At 46.5% G+C, this 13,793-nt stretch overlaps 1 non-coding gene across 1 annotated transcript; it reads left to right on the top strand.

Annotated features, from left to right (window-relative positions):
• The first annotated feature begins 5,863 nt into the window (after window positions 1–5,863).
• LOC134971108 (U8 small nucleolar RNA) lies at window positions 5,864–5,997 on the top strand. Its single transcript, XR_010190237.1, has one exon. It is a non-coding gene; the product is annotated as a U8 small nucleolar RNA (small nucleolar RNA).
• Window positions 5,998–13,793: the final 7,796 nt, after the last annotated feature.

The raw sequence follows: 13,793 nt of genomic DNA, 5'->3' as shown, positions 1-13,793 counted from the left end.
TCCTATTTTCCTCCATTGCCACCTGCTGCTGTCGGTTGGCCTTCTGCTGAGCCGCTGTAGCTTGCAGCAAGGCTTTAAGCAGATCCTCCATGTCGACAGATTTTTCAGGCGGCTTTGTAGCTGCTTTCACCCAGGACATATATCAAACCCTCAGGGGTGAGTCTCAGTAACTTCACACTGGGCTGTATCTGCATAAACCACCGTTTTCTGCAGGCCTCACAAAGCTGCTGCTTTCACTTATGCGCAGAACGGTGTGCTCGCATTCTCCACCAAGTTGTAACACTGTAGGGGTGCAAGGCGCCTTTTCCTGGGGAATATGGCCGCACGCAGCAGCTGAGGAACAACACAAGTCCAGTTTCTGGTACAACTGACCCCGGCCAGTTTTATTGAAACAGAAAATAAAACAAACCCCAAAATAAAAATACCTTGCCTGTCCGGCACTAACTAAACATAAGATATTCCTAACTGTCACTAAACAAAACACAGAGTTCTTCAGTACATACTGTATAGCTTACTTGCATCAGAAAGCGTGTCTCTCACACACAGATCCTGCAGCCTTCCCAGGCAGTCTGCCCATACTAATCAGGTTAGAAGCACTATAACACTCTTACACAGCTGAAACCCTGATTAGCCCTCTGTGAGGCCAAAGACCCGAACTGGGCCCAATGTCTAGAACTCGCCTTATCTCTCTCTCAGAGCCTTTACCCAGCTTTTACAGCAAACTGAAAAGGTTCAGACAAAACAAAAAGCATTTTTCCTAGAAGTTAACATTTTCTAAAACATGTAAGACAAGAACCTGGGACAAATATACCTGCCCTCAAACACTATCCCAGTGTTCTTGTCACAATATATATATATATACAGAGAGAGAGAGAGAGAGAGAGACATTACAGAGTAATAAAAGGCAGCGATGTTCAGTCAGATGAGGCACTGCCTCACCTGGTATAGACCAGTATACGCCTGAGTTTTGACTATAAAAATGCTAAGAAAAATACAAATAAAATATTATAAATATATTTTTTGTACTATTATAATTTTTACAGTCAAAACTCTGGAGCAAGTGCTTAGCTACCATAGGTGCAGGCAGTGTAGCTGCTATGGAGTCCAGAGCTGAGAGGGGGTGTCGTACGGTATGACGGCGCTCGGGCTCCCGGCGACCAGCATACCGGCGCCAGGAGCCCGACCACCGGCATACCGACAGTGTGGCGAGCGCAAAGGAGACCCTTGCGGGCACGGTGGCGTGCTACGCACGCCACACTATTTTATTCTCCCTCCAGGGGGGTCGTGGACCCCCACGAGGGAGAATAGCTGTCGGTATGCCGGGTGTCGGGATTCCGGCGCCGGTATACTGTGCGACCGGGATCCCAACATTAGGCATACTGAAGACCACCCCTGAGAGGGGCCACCTTCTCTGTCAAAGTTACATGTGTTATATACATTTTTTATTTTTTTTGCCATTGGGTGCTATGTAGGGGTCCTTTCAAACTTTTTCCTTGGGTCCTGCAATATATCTAGGTATGCCCCTGGACCGGCTTATTGTAGTTTGGTATAAAATGAACAGGAGAGCATTTTATTGTTATATAATATGAACTGAGGCACTGTAGCGAGGCAAAATATGAACGGGGAGCACTATATATCATAATGTGAATTAGGGGTGCTGTGCAGCATAATGTGTACTGAAATGTGACATAGGGTGAATTTAAGCACTACTGCGATTCATTAAAGAAACTAGGGCACCACTATGGGGCATAACATTAAATAAGGCTCTACTATGGTTTAGAAAATAAACTAGGGCACTATTATAGAGTATAAAATGAACAACTGCTGCAGAGAAGTGTATCTCTAAAGGCATTGGGACGGCGGCACCTTCAAAATGTTGCCATGGTGCCCACAAAGTTCTGGCTATGCCCCAGCTCTGGAGTAAACTGGTCTATGACAGGTGAGGCACTGCCTCCCCAGCCTACCTTGGCCACACATCACTGATCACAGCTCACCACGTTTACAGCAGAATATACTGCTGCACCTTTATATAATGCCCACAAGAACCCTCGGATCCATATATTTGTGTGTAAATCTGGCTCTCATATTAGCCAGTGCCTCCCCAGCCATTTACCTCACTGTATGTCACTGATAAAAAGTGTGGCAAAGTGGTTAGCATCAGAACCATAGCAGGGCACATATGAGCCAGACCCCACCTCATTTGATGTAATGACATTGCAGATCAAGTGTCAGGAACAGTATGCAGCTCTCTAGGTAGTTAAGCTGCATATAAGTTCCTTTGGGGCATTATCTGTATCTCCCTGTCGGACTTGTTGCATCACCCATTATATACCCCTTGTTATTGCTGCCTCAGATGGATTCCATTCAAACCCAGAGCAATATTTACAGTACTTCTGTGGAGTTCATACATTTTGCCCATGTTATCTATAGTTTCTAACGCTAATTTATTAACACTATAATTTTTTCACTGGTATTTTGCCCTGGGCTTTCTGGCTTATGCTGGTATTTTGGGATGCCACACCCTGCACCTAGATATAGCGCTAGGGACCCCAAATATACAGAGGACCTTGATGCGGCTTTGGGGCTTATTCATACATTTGCGCAAATATATGTAACCGAGATCTCTGAATTCTAATATTGTGTGGGATTTACATCTGGTTACTGTTATCATTCAGGGTGCTGGGGGAAACAAAATGCCTTTTTTTTCTTGCTTAGAAATACCCCTCCCTTTCAAGCACCTGAATGATATCACTAAGCTAATTGAGCATCTACCACACAATATATGTGTGTTGTGAGAGGCAGAGAGGTTCCTGCATTAGGAGGAGGTGCAGGCCCTGACATGCCATATGGAGCATTATGGGGTTGCTCCAAGGTAGGTAGCTCTTAGCTTAGATATATTCAAGTAAGGAGCTATTATCATGTGGCTCCTTGCTGGTTAATCATAGACCCAGATTGGGGTAATGGAGGTGTGAGGTGTGGTGCCTCTGGACTGGCTGAGCTGGATGGCTTAAGTGTGGCATACCTTTACATTCTATTATATGCTGGGGTTTTGGGGTACCACACCCTGCACATAGATATAGCGCTAGGAACCCCAAATATACAGAGATGCCTTGATGCGGCTTTGGGCTTATTCATACATTTGTACAAATATATGTAACCGAGATCTCTGAATTCTAATATTGTGTGGGATTTACATCTGGTTACTGTTATCATTCAGGGTGCTCGGGGAAACTAAATGCCTTTTTTTCTAGCTATAGTTTCTCCCAGGTGCCACGGTCCAACCCAGTACAAAAAAACCCATACAAATAGGTTTTTGGGCTTCTGAATGAACTGACTCTTATTAGGTGCAGTGCAGGGGCGTAAGTTCAAACCAGACGTCCCGAGGCAAATTAGACAATGGGGTGCCCCCCCCCCATATGCAGTCACATATGCGCACACATACAGCCACATACAAACATAGCCACATATACAAAGTCATATATACACAAACAGCCACATATTTACACACACCCACTTATACACAGACACACAAACAGCTACATATATAGACAGCCTCCTTACCTATAGCAGATATAAATGAAAGGCATCGTCCAAGAGTACCTTCCTAAGCAGCATGTGCTGGTACGAGGGGGGTGACGGCAGGAGAAGGCTGGTGGGCTGTGGGAGATGGACAGCATTCCCAGCACTGAGATTCTATGATGACGCTGCTGTGCACTGCCACTACAGCGCTGTTCATACACTTAGTGTCTGGTACACAGAGACTGGAGGGAGCTCACCAGAGGCAATAGAGAAGGTTGGGGAGCCCCTTTCAGAACTGGCGTCAACTCCATTGTCTCCAGTACTTCTGCACACACATCCCCATACACACACATAGCCCCATATACACAATACACAGCCCCATATGCACGCAAACAGCCCTATACGTGCACACACACACAATCCCATATACGCAGACACAGCCCCATATACACATGCACACAGCCCCATATACACACTGTACACACACACACACACACACACACACACAGTCCCATATACATACTGTACACATACACAGCTATATATATATATATATATATATATATATAAGGGTGCATCAAACGCCCCATGAATTTTTAAAAGTAAGAAAAATGATTTGTCCCCATGCTACATTTTTTAGAATTGTTAAGGATATATTGCATACAAATTTTGAAGAATCTGAGATGATATTTATGTGGCCCACCATGCCCCTGAAGATTAAAGATTTCTATTTATTTTAAATGCAATAACACTTGTTTTCACTTCTCTGATACAAGGACTTAAAACAATTTAGTAGGTTAATGATAAAGTGATTTATTCATTGTTAACAACTAAACAAAGATATATAAGCAGAATTAGTGACGGAACAGTGAACAACATGTTACAGTTGGCTTATTACAAAGTTGTAACTCTCTTATTGCTGGCCGCTGGGCTTACGTAAGTTTGGTCTCTCTTTGCGATCATCTTCAACTACTTGGAGTACATTTTGATAGTGCTCTTCCTTCTTAGCCGATGATAAGAAGTCTGAACTAAGCTTGACACCACGTTCAGCACAATCATTGACAACATTCAATGCTTGAATATTGGTTTGTGAATTCTGATAAGCATCAGATTCTTTCCATTCACCAATGTCTTTCGTAAGAAAATCACTGTTTCTCCTTCATCCACTAGGGGCCACTGGAGCGTAGTTACAATGGGGAAATAGTAGGCAGTAATTGGGAGCGGGCACTTTAAAATTCTCACACTGTGGCTAGCTCCTCCCCTACTATCTCCCCTCCAAGCCAGTCTTAGTTTAGTGCCCGAGAGAGCTGGTTCACTTGGGTTTAGCTGAAGAATTTTTTCCTTTTTCTTTATTATTTTATTTTTCTTTCACACACGCACAGACTGGCAGCTCTGCCACTGCCAGTCTGCACCGCGGGAGCTGCCGGCGGGGTCCCATCGCAGCTGCGTGCGGCTCGGGATGGGCCCCGGCTGAGGGAGACACTGAGCTCTCCTGAGTTGGCCGGACACCGCTGCGTGCGGCGCGTGTCGGGGCCGCTCCACCAGCAGAAGATTCCGGCAGCATGGCAGCGGTGAGTATACGTGGTCGGACACCGCTGCGTGCGGCGCGTGTCGGGGCCGCTCCACCACAGAAGATTCCAGCCGGACACCGCTGCGTGCGGCGAGTGTTGGGGCCGCTGGGTCGAAGCGCCTGACGGAAGGAAGCGGTGAGTACAATCTCCCCAGACTGATGTATGTTTTTACATTTTTCAGTGTTTTAATACAAGGCTCTCCTATACTCTCCAATCATAGTAAGGCTGGAGTGCATAAAAGGCGCACCTACTGATTTGAAATTGGCGCCATTATGTGGGGGGCGGAGCTTCAGCCCGCTCTGTAAGCGGGCTCAACGCTCTTCACTCCCCGGCTGCAGCATACAGGCAGCCGGGTGATACATTAACACTCCCCGGCTGCAGCATACACACTTACAGGCAGCCGGGGGATAATGTGGTATTTAATTTGATAAGTGACCGGAGGGGGGCGGAGCTAAATCCCGCTCTGTTCGGCGGGCTCAGATCTCCGCTCCCCGCCCGCACACCGCTCCCCGGCCGCAGCATACAGGTGGCCGGGGGATGCAGGGAGAAAGCACAGCAGCGGCCATCAAGAACGAGGGGGCGGAGCTAACTCCCACTCTGTTCGGCGGGCTCAGGCTCTCCGCTCCCCGGCCGCACACCGCTCCCCGGCCGCAGCATACAGGCGGCCGGGGGATGCACTGAGACAGCAGCGGTCACCAAGAACTAGGAGGGCGGAGCTAACTCCCGCTCTGTTCGGCGGGCTTTCTCCGCTTCCCGGCCGCTGCATGACGAGATCATCAGTGAGGTTGATTCTTACCTGTTCCTCCTTATGGAGAAACAGACATGATGAATGGGGGAGGCTGAGTATGTGATTATACAGTTCCCCTGCACCACCCTGACTGACAACCGCGGTGTGTGTCATTCTGATACCATCGCTCACTGATGATCACTAAAAACACCACAGTCCCCCGCTCCCCGGCCCGCTGAAAGCTCCTTTCCTCTCCTGGCTGCGCAGGGAGGATTCTTAACTTGCTTAACATGTATAAGGTATGAGGGGAGGGGGGGGGGGTGAAGCTTATTCCCCCCGGCGGCGGCTCCCAGCTCTCATGGGGGCAGATGTATTAACCTGGAGAAGGCATAAGGAAGTGATAAACCAGTGATATGTGCAAGGTGATAAAGGCACCAGCCAATCAGCTCCAATATGTAAATTAACAGTTAGGATCTGATTGGCTGGTGCCTTTATCACCTTGCACATATCACTGGTTTATCACTTCCTTATGCCTTCTCCAGGTTAATACATCTGCCCCATAGTCTCTAGGCAACACACCTGTCTCTGGGGTTTTTGGCTTTTCTGTGCAGTGTGCTGCAGAAATATTTGTTACATCTTGCTTTGGCTACATTCCTCCCTGCAGGGGAGTCCTCTGTCCGGCATTTCAGTCATTTAGATCAGGAAACCTGCTCTATTACAGGAGCTGGGACTCAGCTCATTAATAATTAAAAATCTACTGTGCAGTATTTCTTTACCCTACAAATACACAGTATTTTTCTACCCTATTAGGTGCACAGTATTTATCTACCCGGTTGGGTTCACTGTGGTGTGAGATATATATATAGATATATATAGATATGTTTGTATATATATATTTAAGTGTGTGTGGGTATGTATATAGATATATCCATACAATACCATATATAGGGGATAAAACAGACACTTCCGCAATGTTTTCTAATAACAAGATACCCCACCTTGCCATCTGGTGCACCTTAATTAGCGGTACACTACATACAGGGCGGGGTGTTACCTTCCCTTTATTATTCCTTGGTGTCACTAGTTACTAATGCTATTTGTAATTTGGGGAATGAGTGTAAGGCATCAGACAAATAGCGCTGTGGCTCAGTACGCTAGTAGCGGGTATCTGAACAGGGGTTTGAATCAAAAAAAACTTTAAGGGGAGCTCCTATAGCCTAGGGCTAAGTCTCCTGTCCCACAGCGCAGCGCTACTGGTTCAGGTCTCCGCTGCTCCAGAAAGTTTAGTTGAATCGTGTCGGTCACACATTAAAGTGCAGACCTTACATAGGGCTGTGTTTATTTAACCCACCTTTTCTCCTTTCGTTTGTCTCACCTGGGAAAGTCAAAGAATTCCCTCTTAGGTGTGAAGTATGCGGTGGAGCCATCTGCAGAACCCTCCACGCACCTGCAGGACACCCCTGTTTGAACAGCTCAGATTATGCAGGTAATGTCACTGGTAACCAGAGACCTTGTACGTCATTTCACCTCTCCAGGTTTCTAAAGGAACCTTGCTAACCTTCCATGTTACAATACTGATGATGTCTGTTTTCTGTGGAGTCTGAACCAGTGTCTCAGAATATCCAGGTGCATTATACAGCAGTTCGTCTGAGACTGCAGGTAAAGGAGGCGGACACGTCAAGTCCATCAGGGTTCGACGCCAATGACGAAATGACAGCGACTGGTCCAGTTTCGGATGAGCTGGCCAGGCTCCTGTAGACGGCCGGCAGACACCCGAATACACAATTTCAGGTATCAAACAATGTTTGTTTTCCTATCCTTTCCCCGCAGACGGCAGGAAATGGTATCAGTACCTCTCCAGGGTATATCCCTCGATGTATCGCCGGTCCAACAAGCTGCCGTTTTCCTGAGGCAACCTTGCTCAGGGACCCATTGAAGACATATACGGCAGCAGGGTTCTACCTTGTCCGGAGCAGGTAGGTTGTGGAACAATTGTCCTCTAGGTTACAGGATGTTTCGCATCAGGATCAATTGATACTTTGGTACGGTCAGAATCACGATTCTGCTTTATGTTCTTTGGAGGTCTCCACGTCTACAGACTCGGAACCTGCATTTTCGCTTGGGCTGTCTTAACCCGACGACCTCTGGGGCTGCGACAGTGACAGGTGAACATGAAATCCTACGGGGCAGATGGTTCAGGGGAAGGAACTTTCTGCAGGATTTCTTGAACCATTGGAGGTAAGTCCACTTTGCTTTCTCCTACTTCTGCCCCAGCTCCAAGACAGACCTTTACCGGTCTTTCCTTTAGAGTTTTACCATGCCCTTTCAAGCTTTCGACTCCACACGGGCGATATCTCCGTCGCCAGGGGATCTCAGAAAAAGAAAAAAAAAAGCTGAAGCAGAGGTTCAACAACCTCGGTCCAGTCTGATTTTACATCATCCTATACACACTCTACAGGTCAGACTTTCCTACCACTTGGAGGGTCCCAGGGTGGGCGCAGGTCGGTGGAAGAAGGCTTGGGCGGTTACAGGCTAGTTTTGGAGTACAACCGTCTCGGGAGTCCCTCGGCAGGGGTCGGCTGATTTACGATGACAAGAGAGTCACACTGCAGGCGGCGCTCCATATGCTTCTAACCGCAAAGGGTGTTGATCCCTGTTTTATTACATATCATTTGAATCGAGACAGTTCTCAGGCTTTTGGTTTTTTCACGTTCCGAAGCCAGTTGGCTCGGCCAGGCCTATTCTGGCCTTAGAATCCTTTCAGTCTGTGATTGCTAGTTTAAACAAGAAAGGGAGTTTTACGCGTCCCTTGTCTTCAGGGATGCCTGTTTACTGATTTCCGTTGGGTTTCCTCATCGGGCTTTACTCAGAGTCGCATTACAGGTTTCTCATTTTCACTGTAAGTCCTTTCCTTTCGGTCTCTCTTCCGCTCCCACAGGGTTCAGGAAGATCACAGAATAACTCTTTTTCAGGGGGGTGACGTTGGTTCCCTAATGGGGCAATCTACTGCTACTATCCCACTCTGTACATTACGTGTCTTCTGAAGATCTGGAGGATCCAGGAGCTTCTGGTTCGACTCAGATCCAATTTATGCTCCTCGTAGACGTTTTCTCAACACAAGTTGCGACGCAATGAGTGGTCGCCTACATTCCCCTCTGAGCGGGGGACAACAATCTTCTTCCCAGGTCAGGCCACCAGGTCGGACTCCTGGGCGAGGGAACATTCCCCGGAGTTTTGTCAGCTGGTTTGCTGTGGGCGGAGATTTCGAATCTACCTCAAGGCGTTCTGACTGACTCTTTAACTCTTTACTACTCACGGACGTGAGCTCTGGTGGCAGTAGCCGATGATGCCCTCAGGGCTCCTGGGAGTTTCTGGTTATTCAATCCTGCCTCCTTTTCTATTTCTACCTCACTTTCGGTAACACAGGAGGGGAATATGCGTGCTAGTCCTCTCGGTGGCTCTGGTTGGGCCACCCATGACTTGAAGATACAGCTACACCTGTTGTCAGTAGAGGAGCCTTGGCTCCTACCTAGACTGGACTGTCTACTTCAACAGGGTCCTTTTCTTTGTTCAATCTTACACTGGTTTCATTTAACCGTGTGTCTGTTCACGAGACCTCAGAAGGGAGGAGTTTCCTAGTTCGGTTAGGCCTACTAGGCCCCGATTTCAGAAGTCTGTCACCTCTTCTCGCTTTTGCCACTTTTGGAAAACTGTATGGGACATGATAAGGAAAAAAGGGGGTTTTCCCCTTCTTTCAGTTACCATTCAGCCGTCATCTTTGGTTTCTCTGGGAGGTTTTGCTCCGCTGCGCTTCAAACCACATTGACCTGAATTTTAGGTCTCTGCCTTTTTCGGTTTTCTTCCAAAAGAAATTAGCCTGGCGGCCGTAAGTTCGAGCTCTCTTTCAGGGAGTACTCTATTAGCTACTCCCCCGGCTGAGCTTCGGCCTCAGCGGTCGTTTCTTCCAAAGGGGATGTCCGTTTTTCATATAAATCTGACACTAGTGTTTTTCAGTCCTCTTAGAATGTTGTCAGGGCTCGCTGACTCTCTTTACAGAGGTCTTAGGCTATTCGATAAAGGGTTTTTTCTTCTTTATTCTGTACGATGCTCCCGTACTAAGTAGCCGGGGTCCCAGCTTATGCTGGGCTGTTGCATACATCTGACCATTTCAGCGCACTTTACGCGCGTGGTGGGACCTTCGGGGGCAGCTGCCCGTGGGGTCTCCATGAATACTTTGTCGGGCGGCTACTTGGTCGGACCGACATTCGTTTTGTCAAATTCTACAAGTTTGACAATTTTGCGGCCTCTGCATCACAGTTTGGCCGAGCGGTTTTACAGGACTCTCAGCGCTCTCCCACCCGATTTGGGAGCTCTGGGACGTCCCCATTGTAACTACGCTCCAGTGGCCCCTAGTGGATGAAGGAGAAATCAGGATTTTGGTACTTACCGATAAATCCCTTTCTCCGATTCCACAGCGCTGTTCCTCCTTGTTTTTTGCTTAACAGTTTGCAGATCACCATGTGACTGCTTGTTGAGTTCGGGCTAGCCGGTTGTTTGTTAGGTTCTGTTCCTGGTTTGGTTTGTGTTATCCTGGTTTACAGGGCGTCATTAACCTCCTCTACATTACGGTTTGTTTATTCCAGCTCTCCTCGGGCACAGTTTTACGTAGACTGGCTTGGAGGGGAGATAGTAGGGGAGGAGCTAGCCACAGTGTGAGAATTTTAAAGTGCCAGCTCCCAATTACTGCCTACTATTTCCCCATTGTAACTACGCTCCAGTGGCCCCTGTGGAATCGGAGAAAGGGATTTATCGGTAAGTATCAAAATCCTGATTTAGCTGAAGAATGTTAAACATAAACCATGAATCTGTTCCAACCAGATCAGCAAGTGTAGTAGTTGAAGATAGGTTAACTGCTTGAGGAAATCTTGGTTTGCCAAAGCCTGTTCCAAAGCGTTTTTGTGGAAGGCTAACTGCTGGATCTGGTTTAATAGTTTGCAATCTGTCAGAGATAGATCCTTTCAGCTCTTCACTTACTTGGTTGCTGAAAAGTGCTAGAGGGATCATTTCTTCAGTGAGATACCAGTGATGGAGCTTGAATGCATGAATGGCACTCTTAGAGATCTGTGGATTTATTTTCTCATATAGAATGAGGTTTCGATACAAATTCAGGTCATTCAGAGTAGAGATGAGCGGGTTCGGTTTCTTTGAATCCGAACCCGCACGAACTTCACTTTTTTTTTCACGGGTCCGAGCGACTCGGATCTTCCCGCCTTGCTCGGTTAACCCGAGCGCGCCCGAACGTCATCATGACGCTGTCGGATTCTCGCGAGACTCGGATTCTATATAAGGAGCCGCGCGTCGCCGCCATTTTCACACGTGCATTGAGATTGATAGGGAGAGGACGTGGCTGGCGTCCTCTCCATTAGAATAGATTAGAAGAGAGAGAGAGAGAGAGAGAGAGATTGTGCAGACAGAGTTTACCACAGTGACCAGTGCAGTTGTTGTTAAGTTAACTTTTATTTAATATATCCGTTCTCTGCTATATCCGTTCTCTGCCTGAAAAAAACGATACACAGCAGTCACACAGTGTGACTCAGTCTGTGTGCACTCAGCTCAGCCCAGTGTGCTGCACATCAATGTATAAAAGCTTATAATAATTGTGGGGGAGACTGGGGAGCACTGCAGGTTGTTATAGCAGGAGCCAGGAGTACATAATATTATATTAATTTAAAATTAAACAGTGCACACTTTTGCTGCAGGAGTGCCACTGCCAGTGTGACTAGTGGTGACCAGTGCCTGACCACCAGTATAGTAGTATATTGTTGTATACTATCTCTTTATCAACCAGTCTATATTAGCAGCAGACACAGTACAGTGCGGTAGTTCACGGCTGTGGCTACCTCTGTGTCGGCAGTCGGCACTCGGCAGGCAGTCCGTCCATCCATAATTGTATAATTATATACCACCTAACCGTGGTATTTTTTTTTCTTTCTTTATACCGTCGTCATAGTCATACTAGTTGTTACGAGTATACTACTATCTCTTTATCAACCAGTGTACAGTGCGGTAGTTCACGGCTGTGGCTACCTCTGTGTCGGCAGTCGGCAGGCAGTCCGTCCATCCATAATTGTATTATTATAATATATACCACCTAACCGTGGTTTTTTTTTCATTCTTTATACCGTCATAGTGTCATACTAGTTGTTACGAGTATACTACTATCTCTTTATCAACCAGTGTACAGTGCGGTAGTTCACGGCTGTGGCTACCTCTGTGTCGGCAGTCGGCAGGCAGTCCGTCCATCCATAATTGTATTACAATATATACCACCTAACCGTGGTTTTTTTTTCATTCTTTATACCGTCATAGTGTCATACTAGTTGTTACGAGTATACTACTATCTCTTTATCAACCAGTGTACAGTGCGGTAGTTCACGGCTGTGGCTACCTCTGTGTCGGCAGTCGGCAGGCAGTCCGTCCATCCATAATTGTATTATAATATATACCACCTAACCGTGGTTTTTTTTTCATTCTTTATACCGTCATAGTCAGTCATACTAGTTGTTACGAGTATACTACTATCTCTTTATCAACCAGTGTACAGTGCGGTAGTTCACGGCTGTGGCTACCTCTGTGTCGGCACTCGGCAGGCAGTCCATCCATCCATAATTGTATTATAATATATACCACCTAACCGTGGTTTTTTTTTCATTCTTTATACCGTCATAGTGTCATACTAGTTGTTACGAGTATACTACTATCTCTTTATCAACCAGTGTACAGTGCGGTAGTTCACGGCTGTGGCTACCTCTGTGTCGGCAGTCGGCAGGCAGTCCGTCCATCCATAATTGTATTATAATATATACCACCTAACCGTGGTTTTTTTTTCATTCTTTATACCGTCGTCATAGTGTCATACTAGTTGTTACGAGTATACTACTATCTCTTTATCAACCAGTGTACAGTGCGGTAGTTCACGGCTGTGGCTACCTCTGTGTCGGCAGTCGGCAGGCAGTCCGTCCATCCATAATTGTATTATAATATATACCACCTAACCGTGGTTTTTTTTTCATTCTTTATACCGTCATAGTCAGTCATACTAGTTGTTACGAGTATACTACTATCTCTTTATCAACCAGTGTACAGTGCGGTAGTTCACGGCTGTGGCTACCTCTGTGTCGGAACTCGGCAGGCAGTCCGTCCATCCATAATTGTATTACAATATATACCACCTAACCGTGGTTTTTTTTTCATTCTTTATACCGTCATAGTCAGTCATACTAGTTGTTACGAGTATACTACTATCTCTTTATCAACCAGTGTACAGTGCGGTAGTTCACGGCTGTGGCTACCTCTGTGTCGGAACTCGGCAGGCAGTCCGTCCATCCATAATTGTATTACAATATATACCACCTAACCGTGGTTTTTTTTTCATTCTTTATACCGTCATAGTCAGTCATACTAGTTGTTACGAGTATACTACTATCTCTTTATCAACCAGTGTACAGTGCGGTAGTTCACGGCTGTGGCTACCTCTGTGTCGGAACTCGGCAGGCAGTCCGTCCATCCATAATTGTATTACAATATATACCACCTAACCGTGGTTTTTTTTTCATTCTTTATACCGTCATAGTCAGTCATACTAGTTGTTACGAGTATACTACTATCTCTTTATCAACCAGTGTACAGTGCGGTAGTTTACGGCTGTGGCTACCTCTGTGTCGGAACTCGGCAGGCAGTCCGTCCATCCATAATTGTATTATTATAATATATACCACCTAACCGTGGTTTTTTTTTCATTCTTTATACCGTCATAGTGTCATACTAGTTGTTACGAGTATACTACTATCTCTTTATCAACCAGTGTACAGTGCGGTAGTTCACGGCTGTGGCTACCTCTGTGTCGGCACTCGGCAGGCAGTCCGTCCATCCATAATTGTATTACAATATATACCACCTAACCGTGGTTTTTTTAT

The sequence above is a fragment of the Pseudophryne corroboree genome, chromosome 11 (assembly GCF_028390025.1).
Source record: "Pseudophryne corroboree isolate aPseCor3 chromosome 11, aPseCor3.hap2, whole genome shotgun sequence".
Classification (NCBI taxonomy): domain Eukaryota; kingdom Metazoa; phylum Chordata; class Amphibia; order Anura; family Myobatrachidae; genus Pseudophryne; species Pseudophryne corroboree.
Note: the sequence above shows the minus strand (reverse complement) of the source record. Positions and strands in the feature narration are given on the sequence as shown.